The following is a 25,165-nucleotide window of genomic DNA, read 5'->3' as shown; positions in this document are numbered from 1 at the left end:
AAGATATGAACCCAGATGATGATGATGATAGTTCTAACTTAGATAATGATGAGGTAACTGAACCCAACGTAGGACAGAATAGTGATGAAATGTCCTCCCTTAGATATAATTTACGTTTCAGACCAACTGATTAGATTATTTCGTTTCAGACTGTACACTCACTACTACACTCCTGCTCACGACAGTAGTTTGTGATTCAGTAATTAAAATAAATTAATAAAGTAATGCAGAGAGTAACCGAAATTGAAAGCACTCTTATTGAATTTAGACAATCCATTGATATAACCGCAATGGACAAGCTCCTTACTTTGTCTTCACAAGTGACAGGCAATTTTATGCTCTCATGGAAGAGAATGATCTATCTCAAAGTAGAGATGAAATGTACATGTTATGTCCCCCAGATGTTATTTTTTTCAGCCTCCTTGCAATCACATTGTTTAGCAGCTCTATTTTTTTTAAATCCCAGGAAGCAATGAGACTGTGTGACCGACGGCTGGTTGGACCACACAGGTGACCTGTATGGTACAGATCGTACCAGAATAATTATTGGGTGTACAGCGTACCAGCTACCGTACGTATGACTAGAAGTTGTCATAACCCAAACGCTACACGACCGTCAACTTTTACATTTATTATCCAAGGGACAGGTATTATTAATATATCTGCAAACTGTCATTTTTATTCTGATCAGTTTAAACTGTTTCCCCATGTTTTTGGAAAACTGTACCCAGTATATGAGCCTAACGATGTTATTGTCCCTGATATAACTTCTTAAATAGTTAATCCAGATCTAAATCTATGTGAACAACATGTCATTACTTAAGAATATGCTTCCAAATATTAAAGATTTTAATAATGATTTGTAATTCCTCTATGATTACAAGAGAAGATTAAAAGTGTAAAATCTAAAGTAGAAGAATCCCCCACACAAGTAAGTGCAAACCCCTGGCTAATTGCTTTAACCATAACAGGAGTTATATTGTGTCTTGCTTGTATGCTACAGATGTACCGACAATGTCCACGTCTGCATGGTGTCCGGTTATATAAGCTCACCCGCAAATAACCAGAGACAGCAGAACCTTTACGAGAAGGCCAGAACGAGACTGAGCTTGGCCCAGTGCAAGAAACCAGAACTCCCATCCCTACTGCGAGGAAACCAGATATATCAACCGATGTCTGCACTGACCCAGCTTCAACCAACACAGTCTTCGCCGGACCTAGATTTGTCTCCAGGGCCTAGATACTACTCTTCATTATGCAACAGTCATCTCTTCACCTCAATGAAGAAAATTTGTATTGAAGAAGATTATTCTTTACTGATCATTTTTGTGAATGACATCACTATTCTTGTATCTAACATGTAAGTGTTAAGTCTCACTACATATAAGAGATCTGTAACGTTAAATCAGCATATCACTTTGTGTGCAAAAAATTCGTAAATACTATCGAGTTAAATGACAGACACCCTGCAAAGTTATAAATTAAAACATCCAGGAACTCAGTTTACATTAAATTATGCCTCGTCACGTAAATGGATTACTCATTTAATGCATAGATACATCAGATTTATTAAATAGCAGCAGTCCTACCGCCATTATGATATCAATGTCATCAATTATATAAATTTCGATCTATTGCTTATGAAAGTCAAAATCTTTGGCACTTCGCCCTCCATAAAGACTTTTCTTATAATTTGTAATGTGAATGATACAACACTAGCTTACAAGACACAGACAATCCATATCCTCAATAAGAATGAATGATGGCCTCTAGAATGGATTAAAATCCTGCAAGCCTGAATGATTATGAGGGCCACTAGCGAGGGAACTACACCCCGTAAGCCTAACAGAAAAAGGTCTACTAAGACTTGTGTGATAGTCATACTTCACAGGATCCGACATGTCTTGCCATTCATTTGATTAGGAGTAAAAGCACATGCCTATTACGGCATCATCTTTTAAAAAGAAGAGGGCATTGTTGTGCCCAAGGATTATGATACGCAATCATAACTTTGTTATGGCCATAAGCAATACATTTTCACTTTATTTGAAAGTAATGAAATCGTACATTCAGTTTAATCATTGAAGACAGGAGGCAGCTTCCTGTTGCGATTACAGTTGTGCATCTTAGTGAAGTCAGCAAGAAGCAAAGTCCAGTCCTTGAACAAGACAGGAAATGTGTACGCTTGCATTTTAGCGCAAAGCCATTCTTACGCAACAGCTGACATATAACGAAAAATACTCAGATTATGCAGCAATCATTAACAAACCGCGTCTCTTGCAAGACTTCTAATTGGTGATCATTTTGAATTCTGATTTTCTATTGGTTCAATCAAAAACAGACATTAAATCGTGAGAGTTCCTTAAATCTGTACTGTTCCAAGTGACAACAGGAAATGCCGATCCGAAATAATGGTTAGGAATCGGAAGTGTGGTGTTCGGTCAATGCAATACCGTCTTTTTAGAAGATTCGCGGGCAAAATAGCGTCACTCTGTTACGTCGCAAGGGCGTGGTTCGAGAACTTATAAAAGGACATGAAACGTCCAAATTGTGATCATTAGTCTTTGGTCAAGACAGCAGTCATGCAGTAGCGGTCGTAACTTCCAGACGTCCAGAAAGAAGGCAGAAAATGGCATCTTCTTTGAATAGCACAGGGTTCGCCTTACAGAAACTAAGTAAAATTAACTATTCAATTCTCATACTTTACAATTAACAGCCATTACGATACTTCAGAAATAATCCTTCCATTTCAATACTCCATATTTATCTGTTCTAATTTGATATTTTGTTAATAAACTTAGTAATAGTGAATAGCTAGAAAGCCTGAGATCACATTCTAAATAAGGAATCCCTCCTATCCATAAGGAGGAAGTACAGTATATAAATCGTCAGAGAGATAGGAAGTGCAATGCAGTGCTAATTCGTTTGTGTTGTCTTGATAAATTTGTTGCTATGCCAAAAAGGGCACAACAAAATATTTTGGTTTTCGTAAGTGGGATATAACTCGCGATTTTCTCAAAGATAAGCCATCCGCCCTGTTCGTGGTAGAGGGCACAACAGTACTATGTAGCAGAGTGAGTGGATAGGAATACTTCTCTCTATCTCTATTTATAGGTGTTCACATATTAAGACACTAATAGTAATTCATAGCGTGTCAGCCCATGTAGGGCACCGGCCCTTATGCACTATGTTTTCTCTTTCCCTGCTTTGCACACCTTTCACTGATCCTTGCAGTGATGATGAATGTGAGCTACTGCAAATCAATTTGTCATCCTGTTCCCGTTAATTGAAGTTTTATTTTGGACAGTTTTCTTTGTTAAGAGTTTATCCATTATTTCCATTATCAGTTACAATGGCCTATGCAGTATTTTGTTAAGGGGAGTCATTATTAAAATTAAGTACAATTTACATTCTCAGTATTTAAAATTTTGTGTATTATTATTATTATTACTATTATTATTATTATTGTTATAAACTGAGTTTTCACAGGGGATGTGAAACTACAGTCCTGAGAAGAACATAGTCATGCTGTGGCTGCATAGAAACATTTGCCAATGTAAAATTTTCACTAACCGTGCGAGAATCTTACCAGACATTTTGTTAAAAAAATTGTAAAATTGAGTTTGTGGTGGTTTAGACACATCAGAGAATCGGGAACGATAATAAGAAGTTTACATTAAAAATATGAACTGTCAAATGCACAAAATATTAAACGGACATTTCACAATAAAGTCAGAACCCAAACGAACAGGTGAATACCACTCTTAAAATGAGTTTAAAGTCGACAATGCACAATATTTAACAACACCTACACTGCGGAACTGTCAAAACTACTTTCTCAATATGTTTCACAAGTTTAATTTCTTATTGTGTCAGCTTCATTTTATTACAAGATCAGTACTAGGTAGTAGATCTTTCTATAACAAAGAAAGCATTGTTGCAATTCGAATGTTCCACAGCACCAAAGAACAAAGGCTTGTAATAATACACTCTAAACAAATAAGTAATAACATAAGGTACAGTACTACCCACAGCAAAGAAAGAAAGAGAGGAAGGAAAGAGCGAAAGAAAGATAGTCGGATAATCTGCCAATCGGTTAATAGGGTGACGGGTTCTACTTACTCCAGCACTATTATGTCAATACCAATTTCAAACCTCGTACTCCATCTAGCATCCACCTTGGCCTCCACTCAGGGTTGCCAAACGTAAGAATGCTCTGGCTGTAACTCTGTTTAAGTGTATATTACTGTTGATTACTGGCTTTACCTATGGCATGCAAGCTCCTTCACTTAACTGTGCATTGTACATGTGCTGTGTCACATCCTTCGACTTAAGAGGAATAAACAGTGCAGTCTCCCCTGTTTATGGAGTGTACGGCCAAGTGCAACATAGTTTACTACACATATGGTGGAAAATTGTGCACATATTGTTTGGCAAGGCGTTGCTAAACTTTTTGACCCCACCTTTACTTGCCAGTTATTATCAGTTGTTTTAAAGTTTATGTGAGACCAAAATAAAAACAATTTTCCCGTATGTTAACATGAACAGTTCCTTGAGGGTTATGAATATTTTAATACCAAAATTGTTCAAAATATTCAGAACAAAAAGATGTGGACTGGGTGTAAATGTCATTGGCTTTAAAGCTTAAGTAGCCACCTAAGCATTCTGCAATATATTTTAGGTCCTATCAGCAGCGTAGATGCTGAAAGATTTTTCAGTAAATACAATTTAATGTAGGAAGTAATAAGACAACACGAATGATGGAAGAAAATGTACAGGCATGTTCCTTCTATGATTTCTTTGTTACGAATTCATGAACATGATTAACAGGGTCATAAATTAAATTAGTACCTCTATGTAAGTATTATATTAATCCCCAATATTTTCAAAAGACATGACCTATCCTCCTATATTGACGTAGAGTCCATGTCTTCCTTCAAAACGCCACAGAACGCAAAATGACGAATGTATGAAAGCTACAAAATGCTAAATGTTAAAATCAAAATGCTAAATTTCTAAAAATCGTAACCCCTAACAATGTAGTCTTTGTAGTTTTGTATAACAGAGTTAATTACTTACAGGCTTTAGCAGTGGATAATCTTCAGAAGCCTCTCTGATGTTCGGAAGGCTGAAGATTCATCTGTGAAAAGAAAAGAAACCAGTAATTATTATGTTCAAAAATTTGTCACTGGATTATATATTCGACTGCATTGATTAATAATTTTAATACACATTAAGATTTAGTAGCCAGTTCGGTATTACTGAGCACAGTTACATTCAATACCCAAGAACTATTCCATTTGCTTAAAGTGCCAGCCATATACTGAAATGGTGTCTTCTGGGAAATAGCTGGTTGAAACAATATTACTAATTTTAAATCTCCAAAATGTTCAACACAGAAAACACCTGATAAACACAAGCTAGATATTTTGATAACTAGTCAATACAGAGGTATACAGGCCAAAGGGGATGCGAACCCATGCTGCGCTCCTGGCTGTTCATGACAGTGAAGATCGAGAGTTTGTCCCTGGACGTGAAGGGCTGAATGAATTGAAAGAGAGGGAAATGGGAAGAGAAACTTTAAAAGGTTCCTTGCAAGGGAGTTTGGGGCTGAGAAAAACTGAGGCCACTTGTCTCATTTCGGGTTTTGCTGCTCCACTGAAGGAGCTCTAGAAAATTTTGGAGGGAAAAAAGCCCAAAATGGACGTAACCTGATAGCTACCACGTAATGGGGGGAGAGAGAGGAAGAGGAGGCATTCAACAAACTGTAGTTACTATCTTTATTTGCGTGGTGTTTGTGGGCCAACCTGCATTGTAGGCCCTAACGTTACGCCCCTGAAAAACTAGAAAGGTATTGAAGCTTCAGTGGCTTCTAAGCGTCACCATGGCAACTGCTCAAACTAGCCAATCAGAGACCATGTGAACAGGCCAACATTGCCGACTGTTTCACAGCGAGCACATGCTTTGTTTGGAAGTGTTGAATCTTCGTTGCTGTGTTACAGCAAGTATTGGTGTTCTGTTGTTGCTATTGTTTTCGTAGATGTTTTGTTGTTGATGAAGATAGGCTTAGTTTGAGTTTAGTTGTGAGTGTATTTGTAACGCGATTTATAGTGTCCGTGTGTTTCACTCATACCATGTCGTAAGGCAGATGGTGGCACAAAACGAGCCACAGGCTCACATGGAACAAGGAGTGCTGCAAGGGACAGCAAGAAGAAACGGAAAAGGCAGGCGAGAGAAATGGTTTGTAATGTGCGGGACTATTTCGAGAAAGAAGAGACAATGGCGGGCCTCTTATTCCTGTACAACAGGTGGTAAATAGTGCTGCAGAGGCTCTCAAAATAGGAAAGAACACCATCATTACAATAGGAAAGGAAAATTTTAAAATAAATGAGCAAGAAAATGGACCTTCCTGACTTGAAACCCTGGGAAAGAAAAGAAAAGTAGAAAAGCAGGTGACAAATTTAGATGCCTTTCAGGAGGAGCAATCTGGCGGCATGTATATTTATAATACTGACGGGAGGAGCATCCTACGTTAAAAGAAGTTGCAAACTTCATTTCGAGATGCAGATCTTTTCCACAGCAGTGTTTCTTCTCTGCACACTGTCTTAAAGAATTTAGGTTTCAAGTATAAAAAATCAATGGTCGTAAGATATTAATGGAGAGAAATTATCGCTTACATATTAGCCTATGTACCATATTCACATTCATTCACACATTTATTATTATTATTATTATTATTATTATTATTATTATTATTAGTCCGGTCTAAGACTACCGTATGATACAAATTTGTGAGTTCACAATTTCGTGTCAGCTGCTTAGTTCCGACATGGCAGACAGGTGGTGCAAAGAGCCACACTGCACTACTGCACAACTTCACAACGTCGCGTCGCTCCCTTTCTGCATCTGCGAGAGAGAACTGTCAATATCTTTCTAATTTTGCATAGACTGTAGTTGCAACATGAAACATATGGTCTCTTCTCCTTAGTTGCAACTTACTGCATGAAATGTATAGTCTCTTCTCCCTAGTTGTGACTTATTGCTAGAGCCCTGAATTTTACATGCTAAAAGTTAATATTGTTCCTCACTATAGCTCATAAATATAGACGCCACGCCCCCACTTCTTTGAGATGTCATTCAGTATTTTCCTTCGGTACCGCTAAAGGTCTCTAATCCTCTTAACCACCATTTACAAAGTAGCGCACGATTTATCATTGCCATGCCTCCACTTCTTTGAGATACCATTCTTGCCATTCAGTATTTTCCCTTTGGTATCGTTGAAGGTCTTTAATCCTCTTATCCATCACTTACAAATTAAGACACGGTTTACAAGATCCATTGCTCAGTCCTTCTGACTCTGTTGTCTATTATTACATATCGGACTCTTGTGAACTAAGCTTAAAACCCTCCTCACGGACACTACTTCTATTCATCTACACTCAGTGTCAAATTAAAGCTGAAAGTCCATAGTGTATGATGAACTTAATATTTTCCCTTTAATAGTTACTAGTTTTGTCTGAAAGACCATTAAAATTCTTACTTCCTATTCCAGCAATTGGTGAAATTTTTCCATCCACATTACATACATTCTTATGAAACAGTACAGTCCATGAAACCACATTTCCGAAGCGAGTTAAGTATGCAAAAATTATCTGAAATATAAAAAAAATAACAGCTCATAACAGAAAAAATGAAAAAGATATTAAAAAAAATATTTACACTAACAAGGGAAACTTTACATCACACCCCTTTCACATTTTATTGGAACACGGCTCATTTCGAAGCTCGTGCAAACGAGAATAAGGAACGACCTTGCAAGTATGCCGAAGTTGCTTCTAAAGGGCGTAAATCCTAGTTGAGAGTCACTGCATGCCAATTAGTATACTTTATAATTATATCATCGTTCACGTAGCTCAACCATTAGTGACGTGCCTTTCGAGTAAAAGTTCTCGGTTCAATTCCCGGCTACTTTTTATTATTTTGACATTTTAAAACAAAAGCATGTAGAGGACTGGACTTCTGAATACCGATGCTTGGATGTGAGGATTATGACGTTGAAACTTTTGAAAATATGAAGAATATATATGCTTTAACAGAGCACAAGGAAAAAATCTGGAATTTATTTGTTGTAGTATTATGCTACGATGTGTTGTTTTGATCATATGTTCAGTAATGAGACCTTCCACTATCATTCACTGCAGAATTAAGTTGCTTTGTTCGCAATAAAATAAGTAAGATACTTTTATTTTATTAGTTTAGAGTAATCACATTTGTTTTGTCTTGTTTTTTTTTTTTTTTGCCATTAGATTTCAAACAATGAAAGAATAATTAAAAAACTAACAAAAAGGATTACACAAGAAAATAAAACATTATTATAAGACAAGATGACAAGATGTGTATATGATTTGGACACAGGTCTTCTACTTAACAACTAAACACGCTATCCGTTGAGTTACCTCTGTGTCCTTCAGAAGCCATTCCATGTCCAATACACATTTACATACAATGTTTTGTGATTCTTGTAACGTTATTTAAGCCCTTTTAATCATAACTTCGGCAGGTTTTGATTTTATATTTTGATTCAGATCTCTCAGAGCAATAAAATAAGTTATCATTTGTTAAAATCTGGAGGGGGGAGCAATGAAAAGTTCCCTTGTAAGAAAATGCAAATTTTTACTTTCATACTTCACATCTGTCGTCAATTTGCAAAAGGGGACATGTCCAAAATAACAAAGTCTTGGAAAATCGCAAAAACTATAGCCTAACTAAGTTAACAAATTAAAATGTTCACATATTTTCTTCTAATTAGATCACTATGGGTACATACATTCAGGATCCATGAACATTTTAATTTTTTAAGACTGTTATGTTTTTTTTTTTTTTTTTTTGCGATTTCCCAACACTTTGTCCCCTTTTGCAAATCGACGACAGACATCAACCTTAACCTAGGCCACATACAATAGTTATTTAAAAAGTGTTACGGGCGAGACATTAATGGCATGTCCATAATACTGTCATTGGATCTATAATTTCCTATGAGATGAAGTAACATTATTATTTTTATATCAGATGAGTTCAAACAAGAGAGTAACAGAGTTTCGAAAAAGATTGAAGATTAGCCAATCAAAATATCTTAAACATTTGGCAAAGGAGTGACAGAGAGATGTTAAAAGAAGAGAAATTGGGCTGAAAAAAAAAAGCAAACACTAAAAAATAAGAAAGTACAGTATACACAGCATGTGAAACACTAAAAAAAATTGCTTATACTGTAGATGTTCACGAACTATGGGGAAGTCTTTGAATAGAGTAAGTAAAGCATTACCAAATAGCCCTCACAAAAATTGATTTTACAGAAGAGCCCTCAAGCAAAGAATTTCTTTGTCACAAGAAAATCTACCCACAAGACATATAGGGTGCTATTCATAGACATTTCGCAGCACGCGCTACGAGCATACTAAGCTAGCTCCGGCTATCCACTGGTTACTTGTACAGAATTCAAATCATATCCTATCGCTAATGCTGGTTTATGAATAAGAAAAATGCTGATCATCCACCGAAAGCCCGCGCTAAAAATGTCTATGAATACGGCCCATAATGAGCAAAGTGAAAATAAAATTTCTGACTTTGCTGTAAAGGCAAAATGAAACCTTTTTGCTTCCTACCACGGATGATGTTAGCTTGCAGTGAAAAGTATAAAAGCCAATATTACTACTCCAGAGGAGTTCTATAACTGCGCAAAAGAAATTGATCCTGGCATTAAAATGAAATATATTAATGCTGCTGAAAACTGAAGCTGTAAGAGGACTGTTAGAAGCTAGATGGGAATAAGTGACTTACATTTCAAATTTGCAAAGCCTCCACTACTTTACCATTGCAGAAAAATGTGACACCTTAGTTGTGGGTCAAACCTCTATTAATGCCAACACCAAATGAACTTGTTACTGTTCTTCCATCAAGCAATGAGCATTGCACAATTTTAGAAACAAAACCAACTATTGTGAACAATGGGGATTTTGTTTTTGTTCACTTAAAAGAGAGTATAAAAGAAGATAGTAGAGAGAAAAATTATTATGCTATTGTATTACACATATGGGACGATGGAGGATATTGTTCACTTACTAATTTACATGTATTCTAACACATCAAAGCATTGGATTCGGCCAGGAGAAAATGATAATTCCTTTCAGACAATTTGTACATTTTTAAGGCAGTTTGCTCCCCAACATCGTTGCACACATGATGCCCTAACTATATACAAATCTTAAATAATTAAGTGTTCCAAAATAGAAACCACCAAAGAATACCATATTGCAAAAGAATTTAATTTAGGAATATCACTTCTTAACGAACAAATTTCAAATGTACACAATCCTTTGTTTAATTTAGGCCTATTTAAATTCATCAACATTTACAAACCTCCGTAATTAGCGCCTTCCAACATTATTTTACTCAACCTTCCCTGTATGACGTAATACCCTCATACACACTTTGTAAGCCTGCTTGTGTCCATCATTCAACAATATAACCTAGCAGCTTTCAACACCACACGCAAGTCCTAAAGAAGAGATTGAAAACTATTAATTACTAGCTAAGCACATATTTTTTTTTTTTTCGTTTGAATATTTGCAGTTGCATATGGCCTGGTTGATTTACACAACTTGCAACAATCTTCCTTATGGAAAACTACAACATTATTAACATCAGTTATAAGAGCCAACGAATGTTCAACATAAACAAATAGCTACAAACAATACCATTTTTCATACAATGCATTAATGGAAGATAAAATTTTCTTCATTGTTATATTGTTATATTTTAACCAACTTATCAATTAGCAGTAATTATTTTAACTATTTTAATTTTTTACATTGTCTGTGTGCTAATCCAGTAATGTGTTCATATAGCCTATTGTTACATTTATATCAAAATGATCTGAAGATGGCAAAACATTTGCCGAAAACGTCCACCTATGTAACACTGTCAAACACATCATGCTAATTTAGCGAATACACTTCACTCAGCAATTGATAAGCTTTTTGATGGCAAACAGTCAATAAACTTCTGTATTCTCAGCTTACTGACACTTATATAATATACCTGTAAAACTTAAATATTACCTATATAGGCTAAATTAAATTTGTGTTTTACTTGTGAACTAGGCCTGTTATGAATTTTAAATGTTCACAACTGTATCAATTTCATCGCCGACAAAAATATTCAAATCTGTTACAAAATTTGTTGACCGTTAAATCAGAATTTTTCTCTGCTCCCATTGTTTAAAGTCAACTAACTTTAGTGGAAATTCCGAGATAGACGAACACCTGAACAATGATGGTCAAATCAAGACATCTTGAGACACAGGAACAGGCTCAAATGAACTTGAACCTTAACTGTTGTCATCATCCTGATGGAGGTGAAGTAGGCTACTGTATAACATAGATGCATTCTCAGCCACACGTCTAAGTCAGCACCCCTCCACTTTGAAGGTATTTTTCCAACTTCACCATTTGTGGGAGAAGGTCAAAGGTTATGCCAGCTTTGCTATGGAAGAAAATTAAAGTCGTAAAGAAGCAATGCTTTTTTTTTTCTTGGAAATGTACGCTGCACACTGCTGCCAAACATACCAGTAATTCGCTGAAGGGGGTTTGAGTTGCGTGTAGCCTCATGTTTGCCCAGCAGTGTCAAAGACGACGTTTTTCTTTGAAGAGGTAAGATAAGAGCTTGTTTATTGATCAGGATTTCTCAGATTTGCTCCAATCACAAGGAGCTTTAACATACGTTTAACTAATGAGTTAACATTTTAATTCACGTGTCAATATAAACTCCATGCCGAATACAAAACATTGTGATTATTATGATATAGGCTATCAAGTTGATACATAGACGAAAAAAGTTAATAATTGTAATATGTATTATATGTCTTTCTCGTGTTAAATTTTACTGTACCTGGTTAACATGTTTCAGCCTGTTATGGGCCAGCTTCAGAACAGAACACGAGAAAGACATGTAATACATATTCCGAAGTGATACAGTGTTAAAAGTTGTATAATCAAGATGTATAATAATTTTAGTTTCAATTTTAAATAAAGGTCATCTTATTGCTTAAAATTTGTTTTCTGCAGATGGTTGTGGTACGAATCAGTGTATGGATGTTGGTATAAAAATAATTTATCTAAGGATTTTCTTTACAACGAAAATGTGACAGCACTGCTTGACATTACAAGCTTTGATGTGTGTTTAAAAAAATACAAGATAAATCCTGTCACTAGGGGATTAATTCAACGATTTTACTATATTGAAACATACACAAAAAAGGAAATGAATAAAGAGTTTTACTTTATCATTATAAGAGTATGGGAAAGAAGTATTTTGGTCGATTTTTCCAGGACTAGGTATCAGAAATATTCTGTTACAGTGTTCTGAAAATGTACTAGGGAAGCGGATACTGATATGTTCCGGATTTTTGTATAAGTAAACTAATAAACGAATCAATTAACTGTAATGTTATATTTGTTTAGGCTCTTAGTCACTAGCATACAATCAGCAATTGAAGGGTCCGGAGCCATAGTGGGCCAAACGCCATTTATTAAAAATGGAGAAAGCAAGGGTTAAAGTTAAGTGAATGCCATAGTTTAATGAAGACTGACATCATTTAGTTTTAATGTATATACTTTATATTTACTTGCTATACATTTCCATTCAATTATGGTAATAACTTCATTTTAACCATTGTTTTTTACGGTTTTAGTAAATGGCGCTTGGCCCTCTATGGTTCTGAACCCTTCAATTAACCTGCAGAAACTCTTGGATGCAACATGTAGAGTGGGGGAAAAAAAAAAAAAAAAATCCTATGAAAATAATACATTAAGTTATAGGCCACAAGGGAGAAAAAATATAGGCTAGTTATTCAAAAGTCAAGAAAGATATGAAAGTTCTGAACTTACTGAGAACAATTACTGGGACAGATAGGCTATATTCTGTAGGAACAAAGAAATAATAATCTTTAGTAAAAAAAATTGCTGAGACCAGTTAAGAACGACCTTGGTCTTAGTATACCTGCTTTCTATTAAAATACCTTGTGAGTGCAGAAAATGCTATATTGGCCAGACGGGACGCACCATTATGGAATACTGCAAGGAACATCAATGCAGCATAAGACTACATTACCCCGATAAGTCGGCAGTAGCGCAACACAGCCTGGAAATGGGCCACAAGATAGATTTCAATGCCACCACCATCTTGGAAAAGGCATAGGGTTATTGGGAACTAGCTAGTCATCAAGGAAGTCATCGAAATCCAACTAGATGAATACAGCTGAATACAGTGTGGAAACCTGTAATGAACATGGCAAGCAGTTGGGACTAGGAACTAGCAGCTGACCATACAGGCTAGACCATCGAGCTAAAAGTGGTGCTCTGGGTGGTGCTGGACTCCATGTTTTAACTGGTCAGCAGAAGGAGGTGTATACACAAATGGAGATTTTTAAATCCCCTAATTAAGATGCCTCTTGTGTGTTCTGCTTATAACTTTAGCAAATGAAGTGACAAAACAAAAAATACATCATGTTTCAAGTAAGTAGTTTGCCATAACTTAGTATTCGGCGTACTATAAATAGCCTATAACAGTTGTTATTGATAGAAAAATTCTGTAACATGTATATTGCTTTACAGATTTCTGTTGGGAAATAAGTTGTTAAGGAAGCAGTGGGTTTAGAAAATGAACAGAATCTGTGGACACCCAGAGTAACGCAATCAGCTAGTAGGCCACCAATGTTATTCCATTTCAACAGGCTTGAGATACGAATGTTTAAAGTAAAACTCAATTTAGGCCAGAGTCCGTGGCCCTTAAAATTAAAAATATTTGTCTCTGATTTAGGCTACATTCATTTCCTATACGACTATATACGGAAAATAGCTTCCTTTTCTTCTTCTTTCACTACCTCCTGATTCCCACCAGAGCAGCGTGGAGGGCTTGCCTCTGATCCATTTCTTATATTGTTCCCAGTCAGCTGTAAGAAGTTTTATTTGTGCCATCGATTTCCGTCTTTTTTCGACTATCTCCTTGATAACTTCTTCCCACATTATTCTTGGCCTCCCTTTCAGGCGACTTTCCTGGGTTTAGCTTCTGCAAACTGCCTTGTCTTCCTTCCTTTGGACGTGTCCATACCACCTCAACTGCTGTTCTTCTGTTCTTTTGACTAGCCTACTGGTTCTTGTTGCAATTCCTCTCTGATGTGTTCCGATCTCTCCTAGTTTCACATGCTGTTCTCCTTGGTACCTTCATCTGTACAGCATTCAAACTGTTAAGACCCAGCTCTCCCATCTATATATTAGTATTGGTTATATAATTGCTTTCTGAACTCTAGTCTTTGTTTTCTTTTCCAACTCTGACTTGCCAAATATAATGTCATTAATTGCGAAGTATGCCGAGGTTGCCTTTTGGACCCTGTTACGGACTTCTAGTTGGAGTTTTTCTGTTTGGCATATTCGGTTCTGAGGTAGTTGTAGGACTCAACAGGTTCTAATTTTTGTCCTAAGCACATGATCTCTATATTTTCCTCCGTCCTTGTAATCATCATAACTTTACTTTTCTTCATATTAACTCTCATGCCCCTTTCTGTCAATGTTTCCGTCCATTCCGTCACTGCCTTCTGTAGTTTGCTCTCTGCATCTGTTATGCGCACAATATACTAAAGCCTGTACATATACTGGTCTCATTTTCCACATCCCAACTAGGCTACAGATTCATCCATTCTGGCTTTACATGTCATTATTTCATCCATAAAGATAATGAACAGTAGTGGGCTTAAACTGTCCCCTCATGTCAAATGTACCTGACCATCCATACATACTACTCCTTCTACCTTTTGAAATACTGATTGCATAGCTCTCATCAGCTTCTTAGGGGTTTCTTTCTTCCTCAGAGCTTTCAACATCTCTTCTCTAGGAACTTCATCAAAAGCTGAGTGTAAACCCAGGAATCCTAGATATGCTGCTTTTTCTCTGTTTAATCATTTATCTATTATAGTTCTAATGGAGTGGTATGGAAAATAGCGCCCACGGGAATAACAATGGGTGATTTGTTGGTATTTCTGGCGCAAAGGATTGCGATACTCTGGATATCCATGGACTCTGAAAATGAAGACAAATCAATGGTATCCCACAACACATAGTATTTTATGTTCTGCACACTTCGAGAATAAATGCATGTAGGCTATTTTGTAAACGAGAGGAGACGTTTACTGGCTGATGCAATACCAACCATCTTCCATTTTGTACCTCTTTACAAAAGGAAAGAGACTTCTGGTCATGAGTTTAGTGACGACTATTAAAAATAAATAAGTGTTAGTAAAAATTGGATATTCGAGTTATGAAATAAGATTCACAAGATGCAATATAGGCCTACTTTTCGTCTCATCCTATCCTCCTGAGACAACTCTTTTTAATGGCTCCAAAGGAACCACACAGTATCCTTATCCGTTGGTGAATATGATGAACAGTAATAAAAGAAAGCAGAAATGAAATGTTCAGTCCATGTAACAACCATAACACATTCAACCCACGAGCTCAGAAGACTCGTTGGGTTCAACCTTCGAGGATAAAAATAAAGGAGAGAGCGAGCCAAGGCAAAATGCTTGAAAGCGATGGGACGGATGTGACATTTTCCTTGCCTGCCACTCACGGGTATGTGTCTCTAGTAAGTATTACAAACTCTTTGGGCTAGAGGGTTAGGGCAAGACCAGATTCCATTACACAGGCTAGTATATACAGTCACGAACCTTGAGTTGTTGAGGGTACTAGGAACAATAGACTGTGCCGGTACTATTTCGCATTGTCTGTGACGAGGCGATAGTAGCGATCTTAGTGGTTTCCAACTATCTATGGATGCATATTTCCTACGTATTGAGCTTCGTGACTGTATATAGCCTACTAGACTCTACTATAACATAGAAAGAAACATGGCAGCCATCGAAGATGGTCAGCTGACAATATACAAGATCAGACTCAAATGGAAACTATTCTATAATATAAGTTACAGGTAACTTACTGTACAAACAGGCATAACTTATGAGAAAACGCTTTGAAATTATTTAGGCATAAATTCTACAAGAAACCTTCGACCGAGAGTTATTTTTCACAACTACGCATTTCACTTATAACGAAATAGTCTAATATTACTGATTACGTTAAATCACAACTGCATGCATAAAAACAGCTCAATCAACTAGAGTCGGCAGCATTTGGGAAGGAGATCGTCTGCTATATGCTCCATAGCATTTCTGGTATGTGACGTCACAAGGCGGTACAGTAGAACCAATCCGAATCAGTCTGTAACAAGTGCTTCCCGAGTCCGTTTGTTCACTGTGAGTGTTTCAATCGTTGCTTACGAGATTATACAAGCTGGCGCATAGAGCTTGAAAAACGAGTCTGAAGTGGTTCCCTCGTAATGCCAATTCCGCCGCTCGGAGCGCTGTTCTGCCCTATATATTCATAGCAGAACACTTAAAAGACATTGACATTTGGGACATTTAAAGGACTCACCATTGCTTATTAAATGCTTCGTACAATATTTTATGGACAATAGACGTAATTTGCAAACTTCTACTCCTCAATTATATTACAATAAAAGGCTGTCATTCTTGATATTAAAAATATTACATATAAAGTGAGGGGCTGTCTGCTCTGTACTTCAGTTCATACACCAAACATTTCCGGAAATAAATTAACTTGACATCTTACATATACGCACTATAGCCTACCCTTTTCACATAATATTATTAATATTGTTATTAAATAAGATATTGCAACTAATTAAGGTACTGCATTATCTTTAATTTCCTTGAATTCATAATTACGCATTTGCAAGAAGGCCTAACTTTTTCCTCTCTTTTTAAAAAAAATACGGACGTCACAATAACTGAGAAGTATAATTATTGCGCGATTTTTTCTTGCAATGGTGAAAACATTTCTATAGGCCTACTGATTAATCTATTGAGCATAGTAATAGTAAACGCTGTAGTATTTTAGTGCGTGTACGCCTACTTAGCTCTTGTAAAACGAAATTTTCACTTTCACTTTCAACGGAACACTCACTTATATTCAGCTCTTGTATCTTGCAGTAAATTATGCATTTGTGATCATCTTTCCAATATAACCTCCCATTGAAACGACCACTTAAAATCATGAGCTAGAATTTATTATTTTAAAAACATTTCCACGTACATACTGTTATAATTGTTATGAACCACAATACAAAAGACAACACTGTGAAATTGGATTAATTTACCAAGATCAACATCAATACCGGTAGTATAAAATCACATATAGGCCTAGGCTATATTATTTCATTACTTTATGGTATTAATTAGAAGAATTAATTTTGAAGAATTTACAAATATGCTGAAATAATTTATGACACCTCTTATAGAAATGTAAAAATATGTATGTACATTTTGAAACAATGGGTATAGCACCACTTGAAAATGTTGAGCACTTTAACAGTAACTTGTAAATTGTTCCATCACGTTGTCCATAGTGTTCATTTAATGTAGCACTTTTAGAACGAACGTGGTTCACATACATAAGAAGAAATGACGATGGAATAAGTCGAAGACATACAGTTTTCTTTAATTTTTAGCAAATGATGAAGTTGAATATATACTGTTACTTCATATCCTAACATAAGTAGAGTTGCCACCATAGATGTAACACCTGAAATGAATATAAAATAAATTAATGTAATGGTAATGATACAAGAATAAAAAGAAATTAGGCTAGACATAACCTCACAAAATTACAAACACATGCTAAAACAAAAACAAAAAAAAAAACTTTACGTATCCGTATATAATAAAACTAGATATTCTAGATATAATTTGTTTCACACGATAACCACCTCAGCCTATTTCGCAGCAGCCATTATTAGTTACCAGTTTGAGGTGCATTACCTAATCTCATACTAACCTTGTTAAGTTCTCTAACCTAATTCATTGATAATTACGTAACAATACACAGGTCTAAAATACAGACAAATACACATTAATTACCTAATAAATACAGCATGAAGATAATTCATTACTTTTGTCGGTATTTTCTAAAAGAGAAAGGGAAAACAGTAACAACATTATCTTCAATGTTTACATCACGTCGTCCACATTTTCATTAGGCCTATATCAGTAATGCTTGGTAAGTGAAACAATGCATGAAATTATTTTACATTTCGGGTCACATCATTCGAGAATCGGAAAATGCAATTCGCCACTTTTAACATAGCATTGCTTGTTATATGAGAGAACTTTGACATTTACCTTAACCTATAAAGATACGACCTGTTGGTACTGAGTTCTTCACATAGCAAAACACAGACAATTTTCGAATATAACTTAGCTGAACAAACTTCAAATAACACTGTAATATGCTTGGCATATTTATAATATTCGTACTCAATCAGTAATGCACAATTAATCGAACTATTTTCACGATGCACAATGCTTTGTAATGGTACTATTCATCATTTCATAGGGCAGAGAGGCGAACCTAGCGGCAGAAATTGTCATGACTCACAGAGACCTACTCTCGATCGTGCTATGCGCCAGCTTGTGTAATCCCGTAAGCAACGGTTTCAATACACTGAATAAATAAAACTGACATAATAACTTATGTGTGTAAGGTAAATAAATAAATGAAAGGAGAGGAGAGATTGTAAAAAGACAAGTATTGCACAAGCAGGCGCGGGAAATAGTGTTTAAGGTGTATAATTATTTTTAAAATGCTGACGAGCAGAATGCTGCCAGCCATCATGGTGATGGCTGCAACGTTGCCAACGCACAAGAAACGACTGCAGAAGCATGTGGTGTGGGATTGGGAACAGTGCAAAGAACGCTGTTAATAAAGGAAAGGGGGATTGTTTGGTGTCATGCTTACAGTAAACAACGCTAAGGTCATTATTAACTTTTGAGAATTTAAATTCTCTCCTGCGCTATTTGTATTGCACACACGTGTAAGTGCGATGTGGCAATGTTGTATGCTGCCTTGCTCTCTCTATCTGTCTCTCTCGACGCAAACGTTAGCAGACGACCGCCTTCCCAATTGCTGTCGACTTTCTAGTATACTATCCATCGTATACAGGCTACTAGAAAAAAACAGAATGTAAACAAAGTAACTGATGTGCAAAAAAAAAAAAATGGAAAATGCAGATTACCTGACATAGCCCTATTTACTTGTTGCCAAGTTCACATTTCTTGTGCATTTTTACTTTGGTTCCAAGTTCGTCAGTAACTTTCCTTCTTTAACTGACTTTCAGTATTTTTCTTTTTTGCCAGTTCCTTGGACACTTTTTTGTTATTAAAAACTTTGGTATAGTTAAATATGTTAGCTAACACTTTTACACATTTTTTAACAACTTTTAACAAAGGCACACCACAACTTCATCCACCATCTACTATATTAGCTTACAGAGTTTTCAATGAACTGAATTCTTAATGTTATCATAGCAACTCTCAGATTTTAACTTAAAAAATTCAGACTCGTAATTGTTGCTAATCAGTACTTGCATGAGTCGATAAATTTCACAATATAAGCATTCTTTCAGAGACTGACATAGTATGATTATTAGAATTAACAAGGTAACTCACCAAATTATCAAATTTGCTCCAGCTGTCACATTTCAAGTCACATCTAAATTACTCGAAACTTTAAAACTCAATGACACAGATGGTGTACATCACTACGTATATCCATCATAAGTTAATCTATTTTAATGAAAAAGATGTAATCTTCCTTGATGATAGTTATGACTGGATTGTCTTTTCCCGTAATTTCACTTGTGAAATAGTCTAATCAAAATTTGCAATGATATCTTGTTGATACCATTCAATAAAGTTATTCTCATCTTTCTGTAAAATCTGCTGCACACGCTCTTGAGAATCTTTTCTTTTCTTTCTTTGCTAAGTTTCACTGCGAGATAAGATGAATGATTAGGAAAAATTATACGATAACCATCATTAGTCAGGTTTGTTTGGAATTTTCAGAGGAACACGAATAAGTTCACTATTCAGCAAAGGGAAAATATCTTCTCTAACCACAAACTTAAGTTTGAAATATATAACACATACTGTTTTATCATTCACTTCAAAATTATCACGTTGTATATTCTTCAGCCACTTTCCCCTCAATGTTTTCTCTTTACGAAATTTAAAAACTGTAATATATAGTGCTTTGCCATAGTTCGATTTCTAACCAGACACACAACAGGAATGACCCATTTCACAACCAAATTTGCTGCTTAAGATTACAGTATATTAAATTAAATGAATGTCTACGAACTGACTTACGTAAAATCATTACTTAATCACTCAGAAACTACAAATACACTAGTTTATCCTCTCAACTTAACACCAAACGAAACTTCTTTGTAAATCACCGCCTGCACCTATTCGACAGTGCCGCCAACTCCAATTTGCGAAAAGTCACTACACACTTACAAAAACTCACCAAATTTAACGTCATAAAACCCACCTAATTTTCGTATCTACAAATTTTTTTGCACTTAATTGTTAAATAATGAGTAGATAAGATATAAATAATTATTAAACACTCAATATCGAAACTATAAAATTAGTGATTTCACATATTTCAGATAAAGGTGTAGAAGATGAAGTTTGAAACACCTGCAGCTGCAGTTGAAGTTCAAATTTTTAACATGATTGTGTTGAAGAAATTAAAAATTATAACAATACATAACACTCCGTCTTAGTGCAGCCCTAATTTCAAAATTTATTGAAATTTCTATTCTATTTATAATTTTGTTTTTTTTTCTCTCTATGAGGCCGGGAGGAGAACATCTCTATGCACCGCGACCTGAGGTCTATTGTGCGCCCCTGGGATGAGTTGTAGCTCAACGACCGCACCCACGTCGAACCGATCTAAATCCCAACACCCTAATGACCAGTCCCACTATCCCTCTAAGTCTGTGTACCATTCCACCACAACAGCACCCTCACATTCCCCTCTTAAATGGTCTAAGGTATAGGCCACCCCTCCCATCGAGAGGGGAGTGGGTTCCGCTGCTGGGTCACCAACTACCATGCTTTGGCATATCCATAGAGCCAGCCAAGAGCGTCAGGAGCTTTGGATGGCTGCCGCAGACGCAATCTGAAAACCAAGTACACAATCAGAATGATAAGGAAAGGATGATGAGGGGGAAAGGAAGTGACGAGAATGAGTGGGGTTCCATACGCCTGATAAAGTTACCTGATATTCATTCATAGGAGGGAAAAACCCTGAAAAAAAATACCTCACCCAGACAACTTGTCCCAAGCAGGGAATCGAACCCTGGCCCGCTAAGTTTGGGAGCGAACGCACTACCACAAGACCACAGTGGTGGACTAATTTTGGTTTAATGATAATGCTTCGAAACCACTTCTGAATTTCACCAAGCAAGACGTAACATTGATAGTGCGAACTTGGTATGCTAATTCTTTTAATGGTTTTGTATTTGATACCTCTTTGTACTGGAAAACTTTATCCCAAAAATCAATAGTAAAGCTGAAATTTTTCCATTTCATCAAGTTCATCGTACGCTACTGTACTTAAATGTTTTCAGTAACTTTTTTGGCTATGTTGAATTAAGAAATTCTTGATTTGTTGTAGAACATAATGGAAACTTAAACTAGCAACATTTTTCAGTATTTTCATACATTCATAAAGTCTTTTCAGCAGGTGCTTGATTGGAGGAACAATGAAAGAAACGCGCCATCATCAAATTAATTTTACACTTTGTGTATTAAGGCTGTGTTCTGTTTTCAGTTCCAGCCATTGGGTTGTTATGTAGTTAAGGGCAGAATACATTGATACCTGTAGTCATCTAATATTGCAAGACAAGTATTTTGAACAAGGGCACCTGCAGGATCCAATCTTTGCAGCGATGTCGATGATGACGCCAGGATCTAGTAGGCTCTTAGGATGGAGTGAAAGATACACCAAAACAGCTGTAAGCCACACGTGCTTATATAATTTAACACTAGTAAGTTTGCCATTTAACCAATCATTTATATTTAAGTCTTAAAAGTAGTGAACACAAGATTCAACATTACCTTGAACTACTTGACTTTCAAAATGAATTGTGAAAGCGTCTCTTAACTGTTTTTCCCTTTCTACGTTTTGCTGATCCAGTTTTGGTAGGTGCTATTCTCTTTCCAGAGTAGGTAGGTGGCTTCTGATCTAAGTTGTAATTACCACTTGGTCAGGTTCAGCATCTATATGAGAATATACCTATGTAGCCAAATTAATCACAGGATCACAAAACCTGATTCACGAAATTTTTTGGTTATTTTATAAACTCCGAATTTACCAAGAGGATCAACTTGCAGAAACTTCCTTTGAAGTTGTCAATGACATCTCTATAAGACGAACAACGTAATGTTTATGAAAGTCCATCACTGTATCTGCGTGGTATAAGGCATTATGCTTTGGCCTAGTGATACGAAATGACCGCTGGTTCCAGTCCTCAGGGGAGAGAACAAATTTTCTCATGAAATCTCGACCAGTGTATAGGAACCAGTGACCACTCAGCAGCATGTTGAATTTGGGGAGCTACAACACATAGTGGAATCCGGTCTCGTGAGCCAGCTGTAATGGCTGGGGTAGGGATTATTGTGCTAATCACATGTTACCTTCATACCAGTATTGCTTTGATTATCGTTCACACTTGCTGAGGCATGCAGACGTGAGGCCAGCAGTCGACTGATGATCTTGACCCTCCATAGGCTGTTGTGCCAAGGATCTATTTATATATTTATGAGTCATTCCATGTACACTTTGACATAACCATACAATTTTAAAGTTAATTTTTTTGTGCATTTTGACAGGTAATAATTAATTTTATGGTTATTGGCATATAACAACCAAATACTGATCCCTTGTCTTCTGTAATATTCCAGATTTTTTAATTTAAAGTATGGATAAAACTAAATGCCTTGAATTTATAATTTCTGTGGTTGGCTAAACTATGTTGTGCAACTCACTATTCTTTTGTCTTGAAGGGTGCCATTGTTTCGCCTTTAATATTGGAGAGAAATACATGTTGTTCATAGGTTCTCCAGTTTTTATATTAAATATATTAATCACATTTACTTTAGCACAGTTAATAGCACTTAATGTCCCAATCGTCATACAAAATATGAATAATAATATTTTTCATATATTTAGAATAATAGTGAACACGGCATGACTACTCAGTATGGATTTAACTTAAGTCCATCTGAAGATCAATTAACTGTAATGGGCTTCGCAGATGATATTGTTATCTTTGGTAAAGACAAAAAATCCGCTTTAACACTCTTCAATCACGCATTTCAACAACTCGATGAAATCGGACTAGATATTAACATTAACAAGTGTAAAGGCATTTGTATTAAAAGAGGGTCAGCTGTTTGAAGAAAATTTCCACATCTTGTCTGGAAATGAAATAGCTGGTTTGCAAAGAGGTGACTTCATTCGCTATCTAGGAGTCAATTTTTATGATGAGATTAATTTTGATCCTCTTTCAACATTGTCTAAAGTAAGAACAAATGTAGAATTGCTTATTTCTTCACCACACTTACAAGCGGATAAAAAATACAACATCATTAACACCTCAATCTGTCCTAGTCTAATATATCCATTTCAGACAGTGCCCCCAAAAAGAATTTCTAATAAATTCATAATGGATGCAGCTATTATGACTGCAACTGCCTAATGACCTTCCTGCAGATATGTTGTATACAGACACAAAATTCAAGGGATTAAGTTTATTTTGTTCAGCATGGGAATTATACTTACAACATATAAATGCATGTAAGATATTGCTTAAATCCAATAATTCCTTCCTACATGCTACAAGGCAATTATCCCAAGAAATTACATCCAGTCTCACAGCACTCAATATCACCGAATCAGCAAATATTTTAGACAAATACGGCACTGTAGATACGCGAAAGGTACGGCAAGTATTAAGAGATAAAGCGTTTGAGAACTGGAGCCAGAAAAAACATAAAGGCAAAGGCGTGCTCTTATACCAACAATATACCCCGGCCAATAAGTGGATCCGGAATCACAAGGGTCTTTCCTGTAATGAGTGGAGGGAAGCGATCAAGATGAATGCGAACGTGTCAGCTGTGCGTAGTGTACCTGGCAGGTCTTCGGACAGTAACCTCTGTCGACGTTGCGACAGGGAGGTTGAAACCCTTGCCCATGTCCTGGGGGCCTGTTCACACAGTGAACTTCTACGAAATACGCGCCATCATACAGTAAGATCTACAATAGCAACTGCCTTAAGGAACAAAGGTTATTCAGTATATGAAGAAGTACACGGCATATCCAGTGAGGGCAGTAATTGAAGAATCGACATAATTGCATTTAAACCTCCCTCTCTTGAAGGTTACATCATAGACCCTACTGTGAGATTTGAATAGCACGAACACCAGCCAGAAGAAGTACACGAGGAAAAAAGGAATATATACGAACCTCCCATCAGTTTTTATAAGGACAAATACCATCAGGAATCCATCGTCATTACGGGACTAATGATAGGAGCCCGTGGGACCATACCCCGGTTCCTAGTCGACTTCTGTAAATCTTTTGGCCTGCATAAAAATATTTTAAGAGATCTAACAATTGCAGCACTCAAAGGCTCAATAGCTATTTTCAGGCATCATACATATGGACCATGACTAATTCGGATCTCCTTGACGTTACTTCGTTTAATATCATGTGTTTCAATATAATTCAAACTGTTATTTTTCACTCTAACAACAATGTATCACTAAGCCTCAAGGCATTTACTCTAATGTATCATGGTATTCTTTGTCGATGGCAACCTGTAGTGGTTACAAGAAGAAATTAAATAAAAATATGGTACCACTTTAATATGAGGCTGCAGGGAAACCAGCAGGAATGCGGCATCAAGCATGAGGCAGGACAGGACAGCTCTCCTAAACCTTCAAGAGTTGGTGATGATGTTATCACTTTATATAGAAATTAGCCTATGTGCATGCAGATATCATCGTATACGATTAAAAAGTTCACACAACGTGGCAACCGTCACATATATAAACCCAGAGGTTCATTGCCACCCTCACATAACCCCGCAATCGGTCCCTATCCTGAGCAAGCTTAATCCAGTCCCA

The sequence above is a fragment of the Periplaneta americana genome, unplaced genomic scaffold (assembly GCF_040183065.1).
Source record: "Periplaneta americana isolate PAMFEO1 unplaced genomic scaffold, P.americana_PAMFEO1_priV1 scaffold_22, whole genome shotgun sequence".
NCBI classification, from domain to species: Eukaryota; Metazoa; Arthropoda; class Insecta; order Blattodea; family Blattidae; genus Periplaneta; species Periplaneta americana.
The sequence above is the reverse complement of the archived record's forward strand: the minus strand, read 5'-3'. Positions refer to the sequence as shown.